Below are 13516 nucleotides of genomic sequence, written 5' to 3'. Positions count from 1 at the left end.
ACATACTACATCACTAAGTGAGTCACTTTAAAACAAGATTTTCCTCCTTCGCTCTAAAACAAGACAACCCTACACCAAGCAACAAGTAATAAGGTACAAGTTTAGACAACTTTACTTTCAGCAGAATATACCTGACAACACTTGAACAAAAGCATGTTATTGATCTTAGAGTTTTTATTTTCTATCACTGTTATTCTTACTTTTAAATTCAGGATCCTCAAGAAAAACATTCTGAGGTTGCATCCTTGCCCATAGTAACCTGGAAAATAAGTACTCCCTCTAAGAAAAGGGGGGTCTATTTGTCTTCCTACATGGCAATTTCTTAAGCTATATTTATGCCTTACTCTTTACATGATTAATTATATTCAAGCACCACAATCTGACCCAAGCAATTGAAGTCCCAAAGTATTTTAAGCAACAACTGAATGTTATTCAGAGAGTAAGTGTACAAAGATTATTATATCATTATACACACAATAAGTACTTTTTGTCAGTGGTATAAGATCTTGTTAAACATGTGTCAATGCTGTGATACAAATCACCTATAACTGTTTACAGTTCAGTGTAGCTTTACTTGAATATGATTAACATCCTTGATGAATGACTCCCAGATGAATTTTATCACTAGGGCTTCCTGACATCTTGCATTCTACTTAATATCACTTTGTCCTTTAAAAACCTTTACATCATAAATTTAAAAACGAGCAAAAAAAATTGCATTAAAAAATCAAAATAAATTTTAAAAAATTAAAATATTCTTCTGTGTAAATGACATACTTCACAATTTCAACAATAAAAAAGAAAAAATTAGCATAGCGTATTTTGGGGGATCGTTAATTTTGGCTTATAAATTTGGAGGAAGTAATGTTAGAGTTTTCCCTTGAAATACAATTCATAACCCTCATCTTAACCCCTAAAATAGTGACAGTATTCCCTTGGCTATACTCATCTGTTATAAATTTTGGCAGGTGCGGCAGGAAAAAAAATCATCATTGGTCCATGTTGCACATCAACAGTCAAGCTGAGCCCTGGACCACATCAATTTCTTCATCCTCAAACATCAACTGTTATACCTATGGTAACAACAACAGGTACCATTTACTGAAGGCTTAAAAGGGCCAGGTACTATGCTAAGCATCCCACAAATGATAATTCTGGAGTTGCATCAAATATGCATTTAATTTATGCTAATTTGATTACAAGTGTTTGGAAGAGAATAAATAAGTATGAACGAAAATATAAGTTATGTTATAGTACACGATTTTACATGCCATTACATTCAACAAGTGCATACAACAAAATGAGCATAAAATGGGAGAAACTGTGTCACCTTAGACAGTCTCCATTACAGAGCTGTATGCCCAACACTATGTATATTGTTCTTTGTGGGTGATTTAAGAGATTTTTTTTCAAGGGTAATTTTGACTATAATTTGATTTTTTCCTATACGTTAACTTTCAAAATCCGCTAAGGTGGGACTTCACTGTATTTCATTTGGTCTTTACAGAGACTCTGTGAAATAAGTACAAGCAGTAACCTCATTTTACAGAAGAATTAACAGGCAGGGAGACTGTGCAATTTGCTTGGCAGAGACAGGATCCAACTTAGGTCTTTCTGATTCCACAGCCTCTGCACTTAACTGCTATGCTATATTGCAGTATTATATGCCCATTTTCCAGATGAAGAATTAGAGGCACAGAAAGATTAAGCAAACTTGTCCAATATTACACTGCTAAAAAGTCTTTCTACCAGAACTCAAACACAAGCTTTCTAATTTCAGCACTCTTTCTGCTTTATAAAAAGATATCTCTTTTCTACTAGGTTACCGTGGAAACATAAAAAAACTAACTGATAGAAGCCAGAATGAGTAGTAAAGTATTAAACTGGGGCAGGGGGGTGGATACTGTGATAAAGTGTCCACAAACTAGTGGCCCACAAGATAAATCTGGGCCATGGAGGCGCTCTGTTTAGCTCTCAAGATACATTTCCTCAAATTTCATTAGTTATTATGATCGACAAAGTTTGACAACAGCCATTCCAAACATCCTTCTCCCTTGCTACCACTCAATGATTAAGATGGAAAGTCACATACTTGCATTCCTAGGCTCTCTTGCAGCTAGAGATAACCATGTAACCTAAGTTCTGGCCAGACACTTAAAGAGAAGTTGGCTAGGAATGCAGTTGGTTTCCAGGAAAATTTTTGCTTTCCTAATTAAAAGTAAAGCTAACTGCTGGCACTGTACTTCACCCCTTCTTGCATCAAACATGGATGTACTGCCTGGAGCTACAGTGGACATCTTTCACGTGGAGACAAGTATAAAAATGGGAATCCAACATACTATTAATGGCAGAACAGAAAGATACAAAGAATTTGGATCCTTATGGTATTGTTAAGCTGCTCAATGAGTTAGTCCTGAACTATATATCTTTATATTTCCTGCTAGACAAACCAAAAATATTCCTATGGTTTAAACTTGGTCTTTTGTCACTTGTAGTTAAAAATCATTCCCAGACAATTCAGTCACCAACATTAAAAAATCAAGAGATTTCACATAACAATCTGCATTACTAGTGTTTCCTGAAACAGAAGACTTTTCCCACAACAATGGATCTGCACGCTCACCTGGTCACAACTGGCAGCCCCTGACAATAGAGTTTAAGGTCTCCAACTTACCACAAGCCCCATTTGGCTAACTTCATTAATTGTGGTCACCTGCACAATCCCACGACCACATTTAAATATGTGATCTTCTGTATTATACCGCTCAGTATGTCTAGCCTAGAACCCAGGTGCCCACTCGAATGCCTAGTCTCTCAGAAAACCTCTGATCAATTCCTACTGAAGATGTAGTACAGAGCTTTTTACTATATAGCAAAAACTCTTCTGAAACTGCCTAAAAGATGAGTTATTCTGACCTTTATCCCTATAACCAAACTCTGGAAACTACTTAACAGGAGTTAGAATAGTCAATTTTCTAGTTCTGGAACTCTGTGAAACCCAAGATTTCAACAGTAATCAAAGGTCCAAGAAACCTCCTGGATTTGTTCCATAGCGGTAGCAAGGAAATATAAAAATCACTGCATCCAAAATCCCTCAAACAAGAGACTGGGTTGTGATTCAGTAATCTTAACAATATGGTGAGATTCCACCATCACTTCACATTACTGGTAAAAGGTTTAGGGTTCTGATATCCAAAGCTATTAAGCCAGAATTTAACAAAAACTCAAATGTCACAGGTGAGGGATGATGTTGTGGGACATTTCAAAAAGACTGTCATTTAGGACAGCTAAATAATGGAGACTTTCAAGAGAAGCAGTTTCGAGAAATGACACACATTTCAACTGCCAAAAGACTATTTCCTGTCAATTCTTTGGATAAATAATATAAATGAAGGGCTGAGTTATTTTAAGTATCACTCATGTGTGCTCACTCAGCATTAAATTTTGGACTTGTATGTTTAGTGCAAAAGTTCACTTTATCTAAAAAGAATTTTAATAGCTTTAAGGGTAGCTGTAGATAACCACAAACTACAGTTTTGACTATCTTCAAATGCACTTCACTACATATTACTTCATCACCATTACAAAGATGGTTGTGCCAACTTCAATCCAGGGTGTACAACTTCTCATAAAGTGACACATGTGAAAGTAATACATATTTGACACAATTCAGTAAAGACCCAAATATATCCCCTATAATAAATTTGCTTTGGAAGCCAAGCTTCCAAATCTCATAATCATAATAATCTTAATCTTTAAAAATAATCTTTAAAAATTAAATACTGTTAGGTAATACTGTGCAGAAAGCAAAGAATTAAATCTACTTAACATTAGTAATCACTAGCAATTACTGAACACTCACTATACTACAGTCCTAAACACTGTGCTAAGCACTCACTTAGTTATTTCATGAAAGCCAACAATAATCCTGTAAGATAAGGAAACTGAAGCTTAGAAAGTTGATTTTCCCTGGGTCTACACCTAGTAAGTGGGAGAGCTGGGATTTTAACTCCAGAATCTGGCTCTAGAACCTAAAGTCAATTTAACCACTATGCTATATATAATACAGACTACTTCCTTAAGAACAAGAACTTAAGACATAAAATCATTATTAAGTTAGCCAGAGAGGGAAACTGTCCTTTGGGGTCTGGATTTGGCAGGGAAGAAAAGTATACTGCGGGCCAGTGTACAAAATACTTTTCCTCTGAGGAACATATTCAAGAAAGTTTTAGCAGCATTAAAAAACAATTCATTATTTCAATATCACTGTCACACTGGCTACTGATCTTGAAGAAATTCTGCTCTCGATTTCCAGAATGATATTTCAGAAAGTCAATAATATATCAAGTGAAGTAGGCAAAAAGCAAAATGAGAAAAGAGAATTTTCTAATTTTAGGGAGGGGTCAAGAGATAATTATCTTATAAGGCATCTTCCACAACTATTGACCCATACATTTTCAAATAACTTTTTTGTATATTTGAATATTTTCCAAAGGCAACTGTCCAACCTAATAATTTCTTTCCCCATCTTTGAATTTAGGACCACATGTGATCCAATTCTATACTGCAAGGTTTCACTTTGGAGTCCACACAACCATTGCAGAAAAGTTATTTCTAATTAGAGAATCATTATTACAGTTATCTCAGAAACGTGAGGCAGAAATAGAATACAAAATTTAAAGGTACAAAATCAAATGAAAGATTTCAGTATATCAGCAGAAGGAAGAAAGAATAAAACACAGAACCTCAAGCATCAAATTTTCTAGATCACGTGTTCAAGATAAGGCAACTTGTTTTAAAAAGAGTACACTGTACTAGAAGCTTAAATGATATAAAGTCTTATGCACAGTAGAGACAATAAATGTTTGCAAATGAATGCCACTCAATAAAGTAAAAAAAAAAATCTATGGGAAACAAAACAAAAACAAAACCATAGGCCTGGGACCTGTTAAAACACTGTCTTCCTCTAAGTGCCATGAATCACCTGAAAATACAACTGGAAACAAACCAAAGACTAATCTGGTGAGCAATATCCCTATTTCTAACTTTCCATGTACTGGCATTGTAAACAAGCTCATGAAACACAGAGGCTCAAATCATCCTTGGTTCTTTAAACTTTTTCACTTTGCGCCATAACTACAGTCTTCTATAAGACAATTTTAAGAACACAAGAAGACTTTTCATGGTTTTCTCCAATAAAATTTTCTTATTTTTTAATCTTATAGATTAAAATCTGACAAAAAATGGTTTTTAACTGGAAATCACCTAAGAATACTTTCTTCCTCCTAAGAGCCCTATATTTAATTTTCAAGATTCTATACCATATCCTGCAAGAAGTTTTGTAGGGAAGTGGAGGAGGTTCCTGGATCTTTCAGCCACGCCTTGCCTAACTAGACTTCCTTTACAGCCAGCACAGTTTCCTATGAAGTTTAATTGGAAACCACAGAATCAGCATAAAAATGCTCCGAGTTGAGAAAGCTGCAGCTTGTATAAGACAGATCAAAAAGACAAATCAAAATATTTGTGTTCATAGAAATTTTAATGCAATTTTTTTTCAGTACTCTCTCTAGGAAGAAATAGCTGATCTCTATTTTTTGACCGGGTTCAATAATAAAAACTGTAATCAAAATACAACCGAAGTTTGAACCAAAGCTCTCTTGTTTTACCATATGTGAATTCATTCAGTTGCTTTGGAAATGCATCTTCAAAAAACTGCATTCAATTTCTACTGCCAACTGCTTGTATAGCTGGATTAGACAGATCATTCTTCTCATCTATTGTTTCCTTGTACAAAGATATACTGAAACCCATAAATACGTTCAGTGTCCTCAGAGTCTTCATACTTTAAAAATACTTGTCGATTTCTGTTCTATTTTGCCACATGATTCATAACCTTGATCATTAAAAAACACCAACATATTCAGTCTATGATACAAACTAAAGTGACCACTTACAATGATCTGTGCTACCATATAGCCAAACATCCAACAGATTAATATGCTGCTAAGCGTAGCCTAAAAAACTGATAAGCTCTCAAGGGAAAAAAAACTGTTAAAGATCACAGTTGCATTAATCATTCTGTATGGTGCTCCAGGGTCATTACAAAATCATATACAACATACTTTGTCATGGAAATTGGCAACTAGAGCTGAGATTCCCCAATTAAAAAAATATATATATATAGCTATTTTTTAGTAAAAAAATATACAAGAAAGGAAAAAAAATAAAGAGAAACTAACCCTTGAAATAGGCTATTCATTTGAAATTATATTGAATTAAAACAAATATCCTCCCCACCAAGTTTGTGTTATAATGAAAAATTTGCTTAATAACCAAATAGCAACTCTAAATCATCATCATTATAAAAATGACTAATACTTCATGAGTGCATGCTTATTTGGTGCCAGGTATGATGCGAAGGCATTCTCTCATTTAATGCTTATTTCTGTGAAAGAAGTACTATTATTACCCCTATTTTACAGATGGGCAAACCGAAGCAAAGAATAGTTAAGTGACTTGTCTAAATCTAGCAAGTTGTAAAGGCAGGGTTCAGATTCAGGCAGGATGTTTCCAGACTTTACACTCTTAACCACTGTGCTAGACTGCTTCATGTTGCTACAGGCATTTCTGAAGGCCTAAGAAGAGAGAAATGAAAATACTTTTAGGGATTCCCCACTCCCATGTGATTTATATTAGAATCATTGGCAGATACTATTTTTATTCTATTTTTATTCTAAACCACAATCACTTTCTTAAACCTCAAAGTACCAATGAACTTCCCTAATAGGTTAAGATAACGTGTTATGAGTTGCTAACCTGTGGTTTATTTTAATTCTTGCCTGAGACGTGTTAAGTATCATAATTGAGAAAAAAAGGCTGTCCCAAATTGCTGCTCTTTGTATAAAAGTGTCTGAAGCAACAATCGGAGAATCACTACTCTAATGATTAACTAGCAGAGAAATGTCTTCCCTTAAAGTTCAATAAATATAATTTCATACATTCACTTCTATGAAGCAGTAAAAAAGAGGTGGTGGTGGTGGTTGTTTTTCTTTAAGTGGAGGAAGGTTACAGGTGGGAGAGGAAGAAGAGGAGGGGGAAAGGTAGTATTTACAAACACACACTTTGCAAAGACAGAAGCTTCAGTATCATGCTTAGACAACAATATCTTACAATAATCACCCTACTGAGAAAACTGGGGTCAGACACCAGACCTGTAATCTTGGGCAATTCATTTTACTTCCTTGAGCCTCAATTTTCTTTGTAAATTAGAGATAATAATAATACCTACACCACAGGAATGATGTAAAAATTAAATAATATAATGCATGTAAGGTACTTAGCACAGTGTCTGGTACACAGTAAATGTTCAATAAACAAGAGCTCTTATTACGATGAAGAAAATGAATGATGACAATATTCAGGGCTGATGAGGATACAATGAAGCAGACATTTTTATACACAGCTTGTCAACAAAGTCTGATTCAACCTTTATGGAGGACAATTTAGCCATATGTATCAAAAGCCTTAAGGGTGGTCATATTCTTTGGGCTTCTGGAAACAAACAATGCTTAAAAACAATAGAAGAACTCCAAATGGAAAAAAAATTGCAAAATATGACTATATCCATCGATCCATCCATTGATCCATAGTCCAATATTTTTAACCCTGGCAATACTAAAACATGTAAACAGACCCAGTCCCTGGCTTAAAGGTTAGTTGGGGAGATAAGCCATCAAACAGCGAAGTACAAGAAAGGTAAGCATAGGGTGCTATGGTGCACATAGAAGGAGCACCTACCATAGTCTGGGAGTGGAGTCAGGGAACCTTCCCAGAAGAAGTGACATTTAAGCTGAGACCTGAAGGATGAGTAGGAATTAGTCAGGTAAAGAGATGAAGGGAAGGTGTTCCAGGAAAAGGGAACAGCATGTGCAAAAGCCTAAAGATCAAAGGGAGCATGGCATGTCAGCTTGACTAAGCAGTGTGCAAGGCAGGGACTTGGGAAGAGACAAGGCTGAAGAGGTAAGCAAGGTTGCCTTATTAAAAGTCTTGCTAGCAAAACTCTGCAGTGTAGACTTTATTCTACGGGCAATACAAACAATTAAAAAGCAAACAGTTTTAATAAATAAAGAGGTAATATTCATAATGTATCAAGAGAATACACAGATTGAAGAGAATGTATAGCTCATAAAATGGAAATACAGGATTGTAGTGATGGTTGAACAACTCTGTAAATTTACTAAAAATAACTAATTGTACACTTGTTAAAACAGGTTTATTTTAGGGCTTGTAGACTATACTTCAATAAAGCTATCTTTTTAAAAAGTTAACAGAAATGCCTAATAAACATCTAAAAATATTCAACTTGTCTAATAATAAAATACATATCAAGACAACTAGGTACTACTGTTTATCCTCAAAAATTACCAATGATTAACAATAAAATGAGAATAAGGCTAAGTGTTAATAAGGTTAAGAGAAATGAGCATTCTAACACTATGTTGGCTGGAATAAATGTTAATTGGAAGCAACCCACATAGAAAGTATAAATATGTAACAGGAATCTTAAAATTGTTTATGCTCTGTGATCCAGCAATTCTGTTTCTTGAAATCTTAATAAACATTCCAAAACAGTCAAATATTTATGCACAATGATGGTCACTGCAAAGTAATTTATAACAGAAAAAAAAAAGGAAAAAACCTAGATATTCACCAATAATGGAATGGTTAGAATGAGTTAAAACTATTTGATGCAGCCATTTAAGTGATTTGGTAATACATCTATGATATACATAAAACTTTTAAAAAAAGCATACAAAATTATACATACAGCAGCATTTCAGCTATGTAAAAACATAAGCTCAGCTATATGGCACATATCTTTTATTATATTCTCTTTCCTGTACTCCTCTTTATTTTCCAAATTTCCTACAGTTGGCATGTATTATTTCCATAGTTTAAGAAAGTTTCTAAAGCTGTCTTCAAAAAATTAAAAAGCATCACTTTTAAGTATATAGTTTATATAAATCAATTTCATATTTGCTATGGCTTTATTTTCTCTGCCTAGGGAGAAAGGTGTGGTCATAATTGAATATTTATAATTCAGTAACATCTATTTATCCCACATCCTCATTCATTTATACATATATAAATGAATTTCCCAATTAGTTAAAATGTGCATCTTAAACATCAAGACTTTGGTGAAACTTGGATGGATCTCTATCTAAAAATACACTTCACTCAATCCTGACTGCTTAAATTAAGACAAAACAAGATTAAGCCTTCTTATGACGATTTGGGGTCATCATTATAGCCATATAATAGTTGCTCTGAAGGAGTACTTGGTCTTAGAGGGGTATTTGTCCTTATATTAAGTAGTCCCTAATTGCTAAATTTTTTCCTTGGGTCAGCTACTTATAGGTTTCCTTCCTCCTCCCTGGCTGTAAAACTATCAACTATCATTTCCCAGAACTTTAAGGAGCCTGCCTTTAGCAGCACCTGCCCCTTTCCATTCCTATTTTGCTGCTGTAATCGCCTAAGAGTACGGAAACTAAATATTCAAGTTTATAAGATTTCTGTGTAAACTAAGAGATAATAGGCTTCAAATATAAAGGCATCACCGAAAAATGATTTGTACAGACTTGGATGATTTTGTTCTAGACAGTCAAGACACACAGTCACAACAGACAATATATGAATGAACTCAAAAGACAGTGTGAGTTCTTGATTGCATCTCAAGTTGATTCCGTTTCTCTACTGGCAGTCAAGTTCTCAGGATCAGAAACTAATATGCTGTTTCTCTTATCACACCATGCAAAGAGATGTGGACCAGGAGCCAAAGAACTTAGTTCTAGCGCAAGATCTTATACCTATTTTGTAATCTTCAGCAAGCCTTTTAACCTTGATATCTGTCCCGCGTAACTAAAGAGGCTATTCTAGATAAACTAGACTGAACACAAAACACTCTGAAAAGTATAAAGCACTATACAAAAGTAAAAGATTTTTATGGTATTTCACTATATTTATATAACCCTGGATCAACATAGGTATCTGTTCAGAAAATTCATACCAGAAAGACAGAAGGTAAGACATAATTCTTAAATTGCCCCCAATTAATTAGAAACATCTAAAACCATATATTCCAAGAGTTGGCATTTCTGACTCCTCCTCCCCTAAATCCAATCAGTCCCAGGTCCTTTGTGTCTTCTCCACAATCCCCTACATCTGTCCTTTTCTTTCCTTTCTTTCACATTCCCAGTTCAGGCATTTATTATTTCACACCTGGGCTACTGCAACAGCCTCTAACTGGCTCCACGCACGCCCTCTCTCCCTCTCTCAACTCCCTCTGGCCCACAGCTGCTAGATCAATTTTCTTAAAACACCACCATGATCATATCTGCTCAAAAACCTCTGAGAACTCTCCATTACCTTCTCAATCAAGTTCAAATTCCTAAGCTCAGCAGTCCCTTTGCAGCCCTAGCTGCCTCCTCACCTTTATCTATTACTACTCTTCCAAACAAATCCTTCCTCAAAGGGGTCTATTTAAGTTCTTCAGATATGCCTTGCACATTTCTGTCTCTAAGTCTTGGTGTATACAGCTTCTCTCCACCTGGAATACTCTCTACTTCCCAACTTCTATCTCGGCCTATAAACATTCAACCTACCCTTCAAGGCCTATTTCAAGAGTCACCTAACTATATATACTTCTCTTTGACTACCAAGAAGGAAAAAGATGGAAGATTCTAAAGTTAGACATATCTGTGTTTGAATTATATCTTCAACAGCTGAGTGTCACTGGGTACATTTCCTCAATAGCTCCTTGCCTCAGTTTCATCAGTAAGATGGGGATAACAGCAATTTCCCTTGGGCATACTGTGAGGAGTAAATAAGTTAATCCATGTACGGCACTTACAAGTTAGATATTGTTATTTACTACTATTGCCACTAGTGAATGTATCTTAATTCGAATTCGGACAATACTTACGGCCATACAGTATCATTCCCCTCACTCTCCTTTTCTACTCTCTCACCACATGTTTCTTCCTCCCCCAGTCCCTGCCCCTTCCCTCTCCCCCCCGCCCCAGGATTATATGACCCTGATGGAAGGGTCAATATCTTATATATCTTAGTACTATAATAGTCATTCACACCCAGTAGATGATCAATAGATTTGTTTAATCCCTAATGAAAGAACACTGAAGAGCTGACAATATTAAAATGTCTTACCTCCCATAGTAAAAAAGCATAGCAGAATGCTTAAAATGACTACTTAAAAAAATCCTCTCAAAATTAAACCTCTCCTTTCATGGTCCTGTAGATTCTTTCTGCTCTCTTTTAAAAGCAAATAACTCAACTTACTCATGCAGCAAGAGATGCAACAGCAAACATATGCAAGTCAGACAGCAGTCGAATACTGGAACACAAGGACCACGAGACAACTCAGCTGAAAAAGCTCTGGATGAAGTGCAATAGGAAGACAATTCAAAGGGAAAAGTAATTACACACACACACACACACACACACACACACACACACACCAGTCCCAGGATTCCTTTGCTCCCAGGGCCACATATAAACTGACATAACCAGGCTACTATAGCAAATAGATGTAGAAATACCAGTCATTTAGCTCAACGACTGAGCTTACCACATTATCAATTTAATTACCTATGTCAAAACTGCCTATTAACATACCTGAAGATTCTAAAATAACCAAGTGTTGACTAATTAAGTCATATCAAGTAGATACGGTACTACTGTATATTAATCATTCACCTCAAGAAAATTAGTATGATAACATGATATACATATATTATTATAGCATAAACTGTTTTCAGCAAAATCATGTCATTATAATACTGGTTCCTGGTTTACCTGCAAGACTCTACTAACCTTCAGTTGCTTTCTCAGCCAAAATCAGGCCTGGTAACCACTATCTTCCAAAGATTTACTAATGAAGTGAATTAAGATGGTCTGATGGTATGTGAATGACTTTCCAAAAACTAGCATAAAGTACCACATATAAGAATTAAGTACATTAAATCTCCATCCCTATACTTGTCTTCAGAGGACCCTTAAATATTTTACTAGCTTTCAAGTGCAGTTATTCTCAAATTACATAATCCTAAGAGTTGGAAAGAGCCCTTATGCCACCTTCTAGGCAAAAGGCCCTCCAGCCTTTGCTTGAACCTTTCAGCAATGGGTACTCACTATCGTGCAAGGCAGTCCACTCCACTGTTACAAAACTCATCCTTAGAATGACTGGAAATCTGCCTTCCTGAACTTCTAACCAGGGATCCTAGCGAGTTCTGTTTTCTGGAAACAACACAAGGTAAGGTAACCTCTGAAGTACAATCACTTCTAGAATTAGGATACAGCTGCCAATTTGGTCGCACAAAGTGCAAAAGCTAGCTCAGGGGAAAAAAAAAAAAAAGAAACCACCACTCTACAAAACAAAATTTTGAAATTCAGAAAACTATGTTGAAATCACAAACCAGCATATTTTCAAGATGTCAAAGCTCCCACCCTAAGTTAACATACAAATATTAAGAGTAACCCGCATTTTTACAGTGGAAAGGTGGTACAGCATCTACTGAATACAGTTTTTGCAAGTTGAAACCACTAAATCCACCAACACAGATTTTAAAATTACAGTTCTGTAGGAAGTTCAAAATGGTTTTTCCAATTGCCCATATATGCATTCCATCTATTTCCCTCTAAAACATATGGATTTTTTTTTTTTTTTTTTGGTAAATATCCCATTTCGCCCCACTGGTACAATATTTTATTTAAAAAAATAAGTATTTTCAGAAAAAAAAAAAGCCTAAAAGAATGGAGCGTAAAGGAGTGGGGGTGGGGCGAAGGCAAAGAAGGGCCCAGCAGGAAAAGGCTGGATCCTGGGTATTTTTCCTTCTGGAAGCACGCTTCACTGGCATAGGCACGTGAAGCAACGAGCCATACAAACACGACCCAAGAACAAGAACGCTCATGAGCAATGAGTGCAAGGCATGAATGTCCATGAGATGTAAATGAATTGGCACTGGTCATCAGGCAGCGCCAGCTGCTTCGGACCTCGTAGAGAAAGGTAAGAGATCCAAGGAGCTGAGACCACGGCCACCCTTTGGGGGAGGGGAGGAGGGGAGAAACCAAAGAGTAACAACCAACGGTTCAGCCGTCCAGTGAAGCCCAACGGACAGGGCACAAGAAAGAGAACAAGTGACCAGGGTGAAGGAAGACACCCGAGAGCCCGAAGAAGGGCGTGCGGTGTGCGAATAGGGAACGGGTCCATGACATGCGTGCGGGTAAGGGGATGTGGCTGTGTGTAAGGGGCGACGCAGGAGTCCCAGGGTCCTCTCCCTGCAGCAGAGCAACAGAGGGTAAAGGAAGGGGGAGGGTGAAAAGCGAGAATGACTCATTCCCGAAAGGAAGTGCTCAAGCCAGAGGAAGGCATGCCACAGCGGGGGTTCGGGGCGAGGGCTGTGAGGTGCTAGGTGCTCAGAGTGATGGGGGCACAAATCAA

At 36.4% G+C, this 13516-nt stretch overlaps 1 protein-coding gene across 5 annotated transcripts in view; it reads right to left on the bottom strand.

The window, feature by feature from the left end:
• SSH2 (slingshot protein phosphatase 2) overlaps positions 1-13516 on the bottom strand; it is a 226038-nt gene that overhangs the window by 212056 nt on the left and 466 nt on the right. The gene's annotated exons all lie outside the window — the stretch shown is intronic.

This window comes from Hippopotamus amphibius, chromosome 17, assembly GCF_030028045.1.
Source record: "Hippopotamus amphibius kiboko isolate mHipAmp2 chromosome 17, mHipAmp2.hap2, whole genome shotgun sequence".
NCBI lineage: Eukaryota > Metazoa > Chordata > Mammalia > Artiodactyla > Hippopotamidae > Hippopotamus > Hippopotamus amphibius.
The sequence above is the reverse complement of the archived record's forward strand: the minus strand, read 5'-3'. Positions and strand labels throughout refer to the sequence as shown.